The 13,752-nt window shown below is 46.6% G+C and overlaps 1 protein-coding gene across 4 annotated transcripts in view; it reads left to right on the forward strand.

The window, feature by feature from the left end:
- The window catches only part of MAPT (microtubule associated protein tau), a 755,319-nt gene that overhangs the window by 69,047 nt on the left and 672,520 nt on the right, over positions 1-13,752 (forward strand). The gene's annotated exons all lie outside the window — the stretch shown is intronic.

A 13,752-nucleotide genomic window follows, 5' to 3' on the forward strand; every position in this document is an offset into this window, starting at 1 on the left:
TCTAATTATTATGGTGCTAGATCGTTCTTAACTTTGCTGCTAGTTGAGATTGTAATCTCCTTATCTCACCCCTGATACCTGTGTTCAGAGGTATCGGTTGGGTTTCAGCTGCCTGGGGCAGTGGTGTTAACTAAGTAGGGCTTTGTTTTACTGGAGGGGAAGATGGGAGAGTTGATTAGAGTGGGTTAGGGATTTCAGAAGATTCACAAGTCTGTCGTACATAACGGATACCATTTTTTTCCCTCTTCTGGGTGCCTTTTTTAGAACTGCCGTTTGGGGCTCCTGGCTAGTTGTTCTGTGTGTGGCCTTCCTGTTCCCAAATAAGGGTCACGATGCAGTAGACGCGTGCAGCGGGTGCTCCAAAGGCACACCTAGAACAAGCCTGTGAGCGCCCGGCCGGAACCAGGGGCCAGAGATGCTGCCGCTCAACATCAAGAAAAGATAACTTATACTGCCAGTCAACTGTGTGCCCTCAGAATTGTTACACCTGAGCCCTGTCGTCACTCTGCTGTAGGAGGCTGGCCTGGCTTGTAGTTGGTACCAGAGGTACTTACACCTTGTGCTAGGTCCAGTTATCCCTTATTAGTGTAGAAGTGGTGTTTCTAGAAGCTAAGGCTGATAGAAGGTAGCTATGGCAAAGCAGCTTAGGCTGAACTAGGAGACATGTAAAGCTCCTACTATACCGCTGGTGTCATATGCACAATATCATAAGAAAACACAATACACAGATATACTAAAAATAAAGGTACTTTATTTTTCTGACAATATGCCAAAAGTATCTCAGTGAGTACCCTCAGTATGAGGATGGCAAATATACACAAGATATATGTACACAATACCAAAAATATGCAGTAATAGCAAAAGGAAGTAATGCAAGCAGTGTAAAGTTACAATAGATTGCAATAGGAGCACATAGGTATAGGGGCAACACAAACCATATACTCCAAAAGCGGAATGCGAACCACGAATGGATGCCAAACCTAAGTGAGCTTGTAGAGGGTCGCTGAGACTGTAAGAAAACAGTGAAGGTTAGAAAAATAGCCCAACCCAAGACCCTTTAAGGTAGGTGTAAAGTGCACCTACAACCCCCAGAGAGCACAGAAGTCGTGATAGGGGGATTCTGCAAGGAAAACCAACACCAGCAATGAAACAACAATGGATTTCCGGACCTGAGTACCTGTAAGACAAGGGGATCAAGTCCAAGAGTCGCGACAGTGTCGAGAGTGGGCAGGAGCCCAGGAAATGCCAGCTTTGGGTGCAAGGAAGCTGCCACCGCCTGGAAGAAGCTTGGTGTTTTGCAAGAACAAAGAGGACTAGGAACTTCCCCTTTGGAGGATGGATGTCCCACGTCGTGAAGAAGCTTGCAGAGGTGTTCCCATGCAGAAAGACCGCAAACAAGCCTTGCTAGCTGCAAGGGTCGCGGTTAGGGTTTTTGGATGCTGCTGTGGCCCAGGAGGGACCAGGATGTCGCCACTTGGATGAGGAGACAGAGGGGGCACCCAGCAAGTCAGGGAGCCCTCACAGAAGCAGGCAGCACCCGCAGAAGTACCAGAACAGGCACTTAGAAGAGGAGTGAACCAGAGTCCACCCGAAGTCAGAAAAGGGAGTCCCACGACGCCGGAGGACAACTCAGAAGGTTGTGCACTGCAGGTTAGAGTGTCGGGGACCCAGGCTTGGCTGTGCACGAACGAAATCCTGGAAGAGTGCACAGGAGCCGGAGCAGCTGCAAATCACGCGGTACCCAGCAATGCAGTCTAGCGTGGGGAGGCAAGGACTTACCTCCACCAAACTTGGACTGAAGAGTCACTGGACTGTGGGAGTCACTTGGACAGAGTTGCTGAGCTCCAGGGACCACGCTCGTCGTGCTGAGAGGGGACCCAGAGGACCGGTGATGCAGTCTTTTGTTGCCTGCGGTTGCAGGGGTAAGATTCCGTCGACCCACGGGAGATTTCTTCAGAGCTCCTGGTGCAAGAAGGAGGCAGGCTACCCCCAGAGCATGCACCACCAAGAAACAGGCAAGAAAGCCGGCAGGATGAAGCGATACAAGGTTGCAGTAGTCGTCTTTGCTACTTTGTTGCGGTTTTGCAGGCGTCCTGAGCAGTCAGAGGTCGATCCTTTGGCAGAAGGTGAAGAGGGAGATGCAGGGGAACTCTGGTGAGCTCTTGCATTTGGTATCTGAAGAATTCCCCAAAGCAGAGACCCTAAATAGCCAGAAAAGGAAGTTTGGCTACCTAGAAAGGAGGATTGGCTACTAAGAGAGGTAAGAGCCCATCAGAAGGAGTCTCTGACGTCACCTGCTGGCCCTGGCCACTCAGAGCAGTCCAGTGTGCCAGCACACCTCTGAATCCAAGATCCATCTGTGCCCATCAAAGCATTTCCAGAGGCTGGGGGAGGCTACTCCTCCTCAGCCCTGACACCTATTTCCAAAGGGAGAGGGTGTAACACCCTCTCTCAGAGGAAGTCCTTTGTTCTGCCTTCCTGGGCCAGGCCTGCCTGGACCCCAGGAGGGCAGAAACCTGTCTGAGGGGTTGGCAGCATCAGCAGCTGCAGTGGAAACCCTGGAAAGGCAGTTTGGCAGTACCCGGGTTTTGTGCTAGAGACCCGGGGGTTCATGGAATTGTCTCCCCAATGCCAGAATGGCATTGGGGTGACAATTCCATGATCTTAGACATGTTACATGGCCATGTTCTGAGTTACCATTGTGACGCTGTACATAGGTAGTGACCTATGTACAGTGCACGCATGTAATGGTGTCCCCGCACTCACAAAGTCCGGGAAATTTTCCCTGAACAATGTGGGGGCACCTTGGCTAGTGCCAGGGTGCCCACACACTAAGTAACTTTGCACCCAACCTTCACCAGGTGAAGGTAAGACATATAGGTGACTTATAAGTTACTTAAGTGCAGTGGTAAATGGCTGTGAAATAACGTGGACGTTATTTCACTCAGGCTGCACTGGCAGGCCTGTGTAAGAATTGTCAGATCTCCCTATGGTTGGCAAAAGAAATGCTGCAGCCCATAGGGATCTCCTGGAACCCCAATACCCTGGGTACCTCAGTACCATATACTAGGGAATTATAAGGGTGTTCCAGTATGCCAATGTGAATTGGTGAAAGTGGTCACTAGCCTGTTAGTGACAATTTAGAAAGCAGAGAGAGCATAACCACTGAGGTTCTGGTTAGCAGAGCCTCTGTGAGACAGTTAGTCATCACACAGGAAACACATACAGGGCACATACTTATGAGCACTGGGGCCCTGCCTGGCAGGGTCCCAGTGACACATAGAATAAAACAACATATATACAGTGAAATATGGGGGTAACATGCCAAGCAAGATGGTACTTTCCTACATCTTCCCACCCCAGTTCAGTGGTCTGGTCCTGTAATAGATGCAATCTGTTCTCCTGGCAAGAAACCAGCCGGTCTCAAGGGTACAACAAAATATCAGTTAGGAAGCTGCTGTTAGCTAATTGTCAGTCCTTATCTGCGCACAAACTTGATATTCAATGTATATTGAGTGAATTGGCCCCAGATGCCTTATTTTGAACAGAAACGTGGCTCCATGTGGGGTCCGCCCCAGACTTTGCTTTCGTACTTCCTTCAGGTTACCTGATAATTAGGTTAGATAGAAATGCGGTGGGATTGCCTTCATCTATAGAGATACAATTAAATGCTCTTCCAGACCATTTACTATTCATGGCTGTGAAAGTATGTCCTTTTCTTTAACATTGTATCCAACTTTTACGCTTTCTGGAATCTTAGTTTACCGACCCCCTGACCCTCATGATCCCTTTATTCAAGCCCTTCCTGAGCTGGTCTCAGATTTAGTTTTTAAAAAACCTAGTTTTATTCATCTTGGAAATTTTAACATTCATGCGGAGGATGTGAATAGTGCCACCGCCAAGAGCCTTCTCTCTGATCTTGCTGTGCTGAACCTTATACAGTTGGTCAGCAGACCCATGCATATCAAGGGGCACACAATTGATCTTGTAATATCACTGATTTAATGACCCAGACTCCTCTCCCGTTTGCATGGTCTGACCATTTTCTAATTGCTTTGAATCTTCCCATTCCCTTTGCCTTTATCCCTCCACCTTTAAACAGGTGGCCCAGCCGCTGCTGGCCCAAGCTTGAGCTTAGAAAATGGACTACTATACTCGAAAATTCTAGATCTGGACCTCACACAGTTGGTCAGCAGCCCCACGATTTCAAGGGGTACACAGTTGATCTTGTATTTAGTAACATCACTGATTTAACGGCCTAGACTCCTCTGCCGCTTGCATGGTCTGACCATTTTCTAATTGCTTTGAATCTTCCCATTCCCTTCACCTCTAACCTTCCGCCTTTGAACAGGTATCCCAGCCGCTCCTGGCCCAAGCTTAATCTTAGATAATGGACTACTATACTCGAAAATTCTAGACCTAACCCCTCTGATCAAATGATCCTATCGTCAAACAGGTTCAGTGAATGGATTTCCAATTCACTGGATGATGTACTGTTGATAGAGGCGCCTACAAGAGGACTTCACAATAAGAAATCTCCTTGATTCCCCCCTCACTTATGGCAGTTGAAAACGGAGTGTAAGGGCTTCGAGAGAAGGTGGAGAAAGTCCTACAATAACATCACTAAATCTGACTACAGGAAAGCAAGCTGAAATTTCCACGCAGAAATAAGATCCGCTCAGACTACCTACTATGCAACAAAAATCGAATAGTACTCTAACTCCCCAAAAGAAATCTTTCACATTTTTAAAGATATAGTTCAGCCTGCGTCTCCTACTGACCTCATAGAAGCCTCCTTGGAACACAGTAATAATCTTGCCTCCTTCTTTCAAAAGAAGATATTGGATATTTAGTCAGCCTTCCCTGACAGCCCTACCCATGTAGTCGATCAAGTTAGCCAGGTTATAGCCTGACAATAGATGGCCTCATTCTCAGGGTTCCCTCTCCTCACAGAAGAATCAGTGACAAGTCTTCTCCATTCCATAAAATCTGGGCCTTCTTGGACCCAGTACCTCCTCACATTCTTGCTTTGGGGTTAGTTTTATTGCCCCCGTTCTTATTAAATTACTTAATCCCTCCCTCATAGTGGGTGAGATTCCACCACATTGGAAACATGCTGTAGACTAGCCGCTGCTAAAAAGCATCATCTTGATGCAGCTCTCTTTAACTTCCATAGGCCAATCTCTTTGCTTCCTGTTGTTGCTAAACTTGTCGAAAAACATGTCAATAGATATCTTTCAGGCTTTCTTGAGAACCATAAGATCTTACATCCTACTCAAATAGGTTTTATACCTCAGCATAGTACTGAAACTGCCTTGCTTGCAGTAGTGGAAGACCTAAGGCGACGTCTTGACCAAGGAGGCGCTGCTGCCATCATTGTCTTGGATCTTTGTGGGGCCTTTGATACCGTATAACACGATTCTGATGCAAAGAAATTCTAAGGCTGGTGTCAATGGCTGTGCTTTAAAATGGCTGTCTTCCTTTCTGGAGAAACACACCTTCCACGTTCTTGACCGTTACTGCCTTTCCAACAGCCTATGCCTTAACTGTGGGGTGCCTCAGGGATCAGCCCTGAGCCCCACGCCGTTTAATCTTTATATGTGCCCATTGGCAGACATTGTAGTACTTATGATCTGTCATTGGTTCCTTATGCCGAAGACACCGTTGGTGTTCTAATTTTCCATAAACGCGAACTTGAACCAATCTCAACTAACACCCTGGCTTCAAACGGGAGCCAGATGGATGGCTGACTGTAAACTTAAACTAAATGAAATGAAGACAAGACTGAGGTGATGCTACTAGGTAATCATTTTCTTCATAGGTTCCCTTCCTCTGTCCCTGAAGGGCTGGAAATTGTACCTCCTCCAAAAAAAAAAAAAAAAGTTTGGGAGTGGGGTTGAACTCCTGCCTCACCATGGACTATCAAGCGAAAAAGCTGGCTGCCACCTGTTTCAGACTGTTAACACTATTAAGGAAAATTTTCAATGTTCTCCTGTTTCTAGCCAGAAAGTTTATTGTCCAAGCCCTCATAATATTGTGTTTGGATAATGGAAATGCTCACCTCAGTATGTGGTAAAGAGACTCCAGATTGTACAGAATGGTGCCGCACGTCTCCTTTTGAATCTTCCAAGACATCAATTGACTAAACCTTCAATCGCCTTCCTTCATTGGCTCCCGGTGAACCAACGTATAAACTTCAAGGCCCTTTCTTTGCATTATGCATAGCGCACTGCACAAGAGGGACCCTGCTTTTCTGCGCCTGTTGCACCCACATTGCACCCTTTGTAGGTCCCTCAGATCCTTGACGACCTCTTTGATGAAGATCCCTTCAGTTAAGAGAACACAGTGGGGCAGTAGAGCCATGGCTCATAAAGCAGCCAAACTTTGGAACTCCCCCTCTTTGGAGTTTTGTCAAGTCATTCATGAATTTTCCTTTCGAAGGAAGCTTAAATCTTGGCTGGTCAGGGCTTAATTAGGTGTTCCACAGTCTGCTGTGGTCCGCTATAGTGCTGGGAGGCCTTTGGGTACCCACTTGACCCAACCATTTACCTCAAATTCGTTCATGTTTCAATGGACACAGGTTTATCCTGCATCTCACACCAATATGGTCCTTTGCACCATTGTGCCGGAGTTGGAGGACTAGGGATGTTCCATTTGACTGCAATATCACATTTGGCTACCATAGTAGCAGGGCCCAGGAATGCCTAGTCCGCTTGGGAGCCCCTGGAAGCCTCAAATAACACCAGCAGAAGAATCAGCGGAGTGTTCGGACCTCCCACCCCAGGACATGAGTAATCTCCTTCACTATGTCTGTCCAGTAGGTATGGATTACAGTACTGTATAGTGACAAAAGTCAGCTGGAGAATTAGCAACGAGGGCAGTTAGGGCTAGGGAGAACACCTGCCCGGTGTAGTCTGATGGGAGTAAGGTAGGCGCAATGTATAGTTTGTACTAATTGCAACCTAGATTATATGGTTATGACCCGGGGGGCCATAATGGCGTCATGCCAATCATCATCTTCCAAAGGGCCCAACCGTCACTCCCAGCATATTCTAAGGTGTTTCAGGGTAGTGAAGGCATTAATAATGAGGGTGCTGTGGATCTGTGGTATTCCTCCCTTCCCCAGTGGACCCATCAGGGCTTTGGCCTCTATTGGGTTGAACTCTGGTATGGGCTTCTCAAGGGGAATATGTGCAGTGAGTGCGTTTTGGATATGGAAGTATTTGTAGAATTGTGTGTCCTGTGGCTCCTGAAAGGAACGCAAATGAGACCCATACCAAATGTCCCCTAATTGTGTGATGCCAGTGAGATCTCTTTTCTGAAAGCCCTCCAGTGTAGCCACCTCCCTCAATCAGGTGCCTTGCTACAGAGGGGTCTGGAGTGTAGTTCTAGCCTCCCAATGTGATTATCGGAGAGCAGCTCTCCAAGCAAGAAAGGTCTGAATCACCACTGGAATGGTGTTAGGTATCGAGGAGCCATATAAAATTGCCATTATTCGGATAAAGCTCAGGGATGTGAGCTCCAGTTGATAAGTCGAGTCTGTCCAACTCCCAGAGAACCAGTCATTGATCACTAGGAGTTGAGCTGCTAGGTAATAGAAGTAAAATTTGGTTGCTGCTAGGCCCCCATCATAGGGTGCACATTGGCAGAGGGTGAGAGCTAAATAGGGTCTAGAATTGCTCAAAAGAAATGTAGTGGCAAGCCTATCCAGGGCCCGTAATCAGTAGTGCAGCAAGTTTATCAGGAGGTTCTGAAAGGCATATAGGAATCTAGGAAATATCATCATTTTATATAGGGCTATCCTCCCCATTACATTCAACAGGACGGATTACCATCAGATAAGATCGTCCTTCGCTTTCTTGGTCAAGGGGTTAAGGTTGAGGTACCGTTGGGGGTTCTGGAAAGAGTGCCATCCAAATCCCTAGTATTGAAAATGAAGCGACGGATAGGAATTTCAGATTGCTGTGCCACGCAATCACAGGACTTACTCAGCTGTACCAAAACCGATTGGCCGTGTTTACCTGCAAACTGAAGACTTTGTTAAAGAGCTGGAGTACCCGGAGGCAACAGGGGGCCATCATCATAGGATCATACAGAAATAGTAGGATGTTGTCTGCATCAAGCTCAATACGGTCTTCTTGAGTGTCATCCCAGTGCCATCCCTGTATATATGGCTGCATCTGATCAGTCAAGCTAGCGGTTCGATCGCCGGGACAAAGAGGAGAGGAGACGGGGCAGCTCTGTCGTGTCCCTCTCATAATGGGAAAGGCATTTGATAGGGTTCTGTTGATCTGGACTCTGGCTGTGGGATTAGAGTACAGCACATGGATGAGTCCGTGAAAACAAGGCCCGAGGTCTGTTCTTACCAGCATTTGCTCCAAATACTCCCAGTTCGCTGTGTCAAAGGATTTTGTACTATGGCAGTAAGGTCAGGCTGGGTGTTAGGAGGTGGCGGTGGGCTAGAGCAACATGGAGCCTTCGAAGGCTGTGCCTTGTGCTCCTATGAGGCACAAAGCTGCATTGGTCAAGAATTACTTGTCTTAGGCAAGTGGCCGGAATCGTGGCATAGATCTTCACCTTGGTATTGAGTAAGATCGGACGGAAGTCAGCGTAGGAGGCCGTAGGGTTTGAGTTTTCGGAATAACTGTGATCATGGCCATGTCTGTGTCAGACAGGAAGGCACCGTTCTTGGCAGCTTCTTGGTATAGAGCACGTAGTCGGGTTGTCATGGTGTGTCTGAATATGGAGTAGTATTCTGCGGGGAACCTGTCCGGGCCCGGGCTTTTCCCAAATTCCACAGCCGAAATAGCTGCGCCAACCTCCTCTATCGAGAGCGATTGATCTAATAGTAAGGACTTGGCCTGGGAAAGTCTCGGGAGAGGCACCTCTTCTAGGAGTGGGTTGTCCAATTAATTAGGCAGTAGTAATCTGCAAATGTCTGCGTGATTCCTGGAAGGGTATGCTGAGTGTGCCCTTGAGCGTCCATTGCCTCTGGTGTTTGGTTTGCTAGAGGACGGGAGGGGAGTCAGTGAAGGTGTTTACTATCATCATAATCATCATTATAACTTTATTGCGGCTCATAGCCAAAACAGTGTATCAGTAGATAAAACAACTCCATCCAAATACCAGGTTCATTACAATCATAGAAATAAATCAATTACATCAGACTTGCAAAAAAGAATTAAAAAATATAAAATATGAGGCAAAAAAAGATAAAAGCGTTTTCCACCCCACCCACCCATAAAAGCAACTACACACATATTTTACGGATACTCTAAGCCATGAACAAATACCTAGACATGGAAAAAGCAAGTGGCTAATGTGTATTGGTTTTCAGAATTCTTAACGCTACTAGGTGCTGGGCAATACCTAAATATCTGCAGATGGGAACCAGCCATTTCGATCTAACGGAAGGTAGGCTTTACAGAAAAATAAAAAATATGCCTCTGTTTCTTTGGCCCCACCACACGCTGGGCATGTTGCACTCAATGCATCACATCCCGCCTCCCACTTGTTGGTCAATGTAGAAAGAGGAAGGACCCCATGCCTAAACTGCAATTAAAACTTCCTCGCTAACACTGGCTGCACCTAATCTGAAAGAAGTTCAAAACCAAAGCACTCTTTAAAATCTAAAAACCTAAGTCTTAGATCTATTCTCAGAGTTAGCCAAGTGTGCAGTCAAATAAAGTGCCTATAGGACTAGCAAAGTCACTTTTGAATGTTACTAGGAAGTCTGCCTCAGGATGCTCCTACAAACTGGCCATTCCTATTTGTCTTACGGTATCCCTAATGTATTGGAGCCATGGCAATTTGTAAGTGCCTGGCAAACTCATGATCTCCTCAAATCCCTTTCTATAGGAGACTGGCTCTGGGTATGCCCATACTCTTCTCCAAAAGAGAAGTGGACTCAGTCCCAATTCCTCAGCAATGGTCCGAACACCCTGGTTGAACCATAAAGGCAAAAGTGGAGTACCCGACGCTCTCCACTTTCGAGATACTGCTAGCCCTCTTATATCCCCACAGCTCTGCCCCATACATCACTGCCCCCAGATCCTGCGACCTGTATAGCTCACACACCTGACTGACTGGCTTAAAGGACTAGTCTTTATAGGCTTTCCCCAGGCCGCCAGAAAATTGGGTCAGTCTTAGGTTTTGTTTGTTCGTATGCAGTAGCCAGCCTATTTGCTCTGATAGCATTATTCCCAGGTGGCCAAACACTTTGACCTGCTTCAAGGGTACCCCGTTGAGTTTGGGGCCTGCCTGGTGGATGTGGAAGGATGGTATAGCATATACGTTGTTTTCCCCATGTTAATGTCCAACCCCCTCACCCTACAGAAATCGACAAAACAATCTAAAATCCTTTGTAAACCCATTTGAGATTTTGACAATAAAATAGTATCGTCTGCGAACATTAACACAGGGAACTTGAGATGGGCAAGTCTAGGGGCATCGTTCTGAACTTTATTCAAAACATCAATCAAACCGTTGATGTATAATGAAAATAGAGTCCTTTCCTAACCTGAAGGGGTTTGGTAAGATCTTAATTTACCGAACCGCACTTGAGCGTAATTCCGCTTGTGTAGTGTCTGTATGATCTTACACAAATTGGATAGGAACCTCCATTTTTAACAGAACCTGCCAGAGGGTGTCTCTTGGGACAAGGTTATATGCAGCTCGAAGGTCCAAAAATAGTACGTAGAGGCTGGCGACTTCCAACACAGTGGTTTTCCAGTATATAAGCTGGAGGCAAAAGACCTGATCCATTGGGGAAGTGCATTGCCTAAACCCAGCCTAAGGGGGCTGAGGACACTATTTTCTTCTAGCTAGACCTGAAGTCTCCCAAGGATCACTTGCACAAATAATGCTTGCATTGTGTCTATTAAGCTATTTGGTCTCTAGTTGGATGGGAGGAGAGGAGAGCCCTTTTTTATAGATGGGTATAATTTTGGCTCAGGCCCACGAGACCGGCAAAGGCATCCCCTCCAGGATGGTATTAAATAGAACTCCAAGCTATGGTGCCCAGTTAGGGGCATGACTATATACGTCTCCTGGGATTCTGTCTAGGCTGGGTGCCTTGCCTGGAGCCACTTTGGAGATTGCATGAAGCACCTTCTTGATTGTAATCATAGTGTATGCCTCTGACCTATCAAGGATCCCACCCCCCAACACCTGTTGGTGCATCGGTGGTAGTTTGGAAATCATAAAGAGACCGAAAATACTCCCACCATTGATCAGCAGAGATATCGCTTTCAATTAAGCTGTTGGTCTCCTGCTTCCCCGAAGAAACAAGTCGCCAACACATATGGAAGTCCTTGTTCCTCACAGCTAGGTGCAAGGACTTCCATCTTTGGGCCTCCTACTCCCTCTTCGCGGTGACCAGGGTACCCTTATACTGTCTTCAGGCTGTTCGTACCAGCCCGAGATCTTTCAGTTTGATGGCCTTAAGAAGGTGTAATTTAGCCTGCCTGCACTGTTTGTTGAACCACATGTCCAGCTTTTTCTTGCCACTACCAGTCTGATGCTCCACAAAGAACAGGTTTTGAGCCCCCCCCATTAACACCATGTGCACGTTCTGCAGGCAAGCCCACTGATTAGGCGGCACCTGAGCCTCTAAAATCTTGCCCACCTTGTCCAGGGCTAAGCCAATGGCGACAAAGAACTGGCTGAAAGCTTCAGAGGACTGTACAATTTCATTCCACTTGATCCTACGCCTGTTGGAGGACAACATAAGTCTATCATCCAACCTGGAACTTCCTTTGCCGTCCCCCTCAAACACAAGATCCCCATGCCTTACAATAATTTCCATGTACATAACCTGAGCCCAGAGCCTGACATTAATAAAAATAAAATCAATCAATGAGGTCCTGCCTGGCTGATTAAATGTATGAGACTCTTTTCAGTTAGACATAATATGACCATTACAAGCACGGATGGAGTGATATAATACAAGTCCATTCATTTGAAGGACCAACGAGGTGCATTTCCTTACTGGTTGAGAACCAGGCATTGGAATATGCCACATGCAATACTCCACTGTCACAAGATCTTCTACCCCGATACTAATGGGTTCAAAGTGACAACTGAGATCTCCTCCTATCAATTTGAACGCACTACTGGGAAGCTGAGACAAAAAACAAGCAAACACTCCACAACCAAGGATTCTCAGCCAGAAACTACAGGCCTGGAGTAAACAGTGACCACATACAATTAGATATTACTCGTGGACTAGAGGGAAAAGCATAAGATGCCACTATTAGATGTCCCCACGATCGTAACCGAATAACCCAAGTAAGAAGCTACCCAAGTAGATACCTCCCCTGAGGGCCTCCCCAACTCCCCCTGGTTGCTGCCTTGGAATAAGTGGTGTATCCTGGGTGTTGGACATCCCCGCTAATCTATGACTCTTAAAATAGGCAGATATCATGGTGTGTTATAAAAGGTACAAACAACAGTGATGGACGGAATGTAGAACAAATCAAACATTCACCCTCAGTCACAGATCTGGCTTTCATCCATTAGGTTTTTATGCTCACCATGCCATTCCAGTTTGGAACCAGCCACGTGCAAATCAGTCTTGACCCTGTTCCCCATGGGAACAGTCCAGCCCGAACCCCCAGACCAGGTCCTCCCTGGACCAGAAACAAGCATCCTGGGACTGGTATCACCCCTCTTCAGCCAGGCTAGCTTGAATCTGGTGGCATAGTGAGCACAAAACCCACGTCTGGGCATACCCTTCCCACTTGGGGTGACAAATGCAAAAAGAACAGTTGATGGACAGAATGTAGAATAAATCAAACATTCACCCCCAGTAACAGTGACTGAGGGTGAGTGTTTGCATGGTTCAGCACTCCATCCATCATTGTTTTGTGTTGCTGAAGTCTCAGCCAGAGACTGAGGTGTCAAATTATTTACCTCTGGTGGATATTTATTTTCAAACTTTTTTTTTCATTTAAAAACACATCAAAGAATAAACATATAGCAATGCAGTTCAAACATGTACACTGTACAGCATATAAATGATCAAGCATCAGTACAAATTATATATAAAATCATCTTGTGTGCCCAGTAGGCAATTGAGCAGCAGTAGGCAGAAAACAGTCAGTGCTGAAATAAACAGGTTGACATGCGTGGCTGGAATTCAACATGATCTGGCATCATTAGTTAACTCCGATGTGGGAGGAGTGGCAGACAGTGCAAACAAGTAGTCCCTTAGTGGCTGCTAAATATCCCTAGACTTAGAACTTACAGGCTGTAGTGAGATCGTAAAGTTCACTATTAGTGTCGCAATACGTGAGGCTGGCCAACCAAGAGTGAACGCTAGGTGCACACTTAGACCCCCATCGGATTGCAATCCGTAGCTTAGCCAGCAAGAGCAATATTGCTGTGAGGTGTTGCTTGCAGAACTTCATGGCATCACTAGGGGTATCAAAGTATTGTGCTTTACTGTTCACCTCCACCCTGAACCTGGCTAGATAGATCATGCCATAGCGTATTCCAAGAGAACGGAGCATTGGCTTGGCCTTAGACAATTTTCACCTGGCTTCCTGCACCGTAGGCGTGAAATCAGGGCAGAGGGATACGACTTCCCCTGATACTGTAATGGGTCTTTCTCCCTAGCAAAGCGGAAGGCAGTGTCTCAGCTTCCATAATTCAATAGATGAGCAATTATCAAACGAGCAGGTGCCCGGGGAGGCCTAGGGTCCAGTGTATGATGTGCTCTCTCCACCACAAAGGTTGAGGTGAAGCCCTGGC

This window comes from Pleurodeles waltl, chromosome 6 (assembly GCF_031143425.1).
Source record: "Pleurodeles waltl isolate 20211129_DDA chromosome 6, aPleWal1.hap1.20221129, whole genome shotgun sequence".
Taxonomy (NCBI): Eukaryota; Metazoa; Chordata; class Amphibia; order Caudata; family Salamandridae; genus Pleurodeles; species Pleurodeles waltl.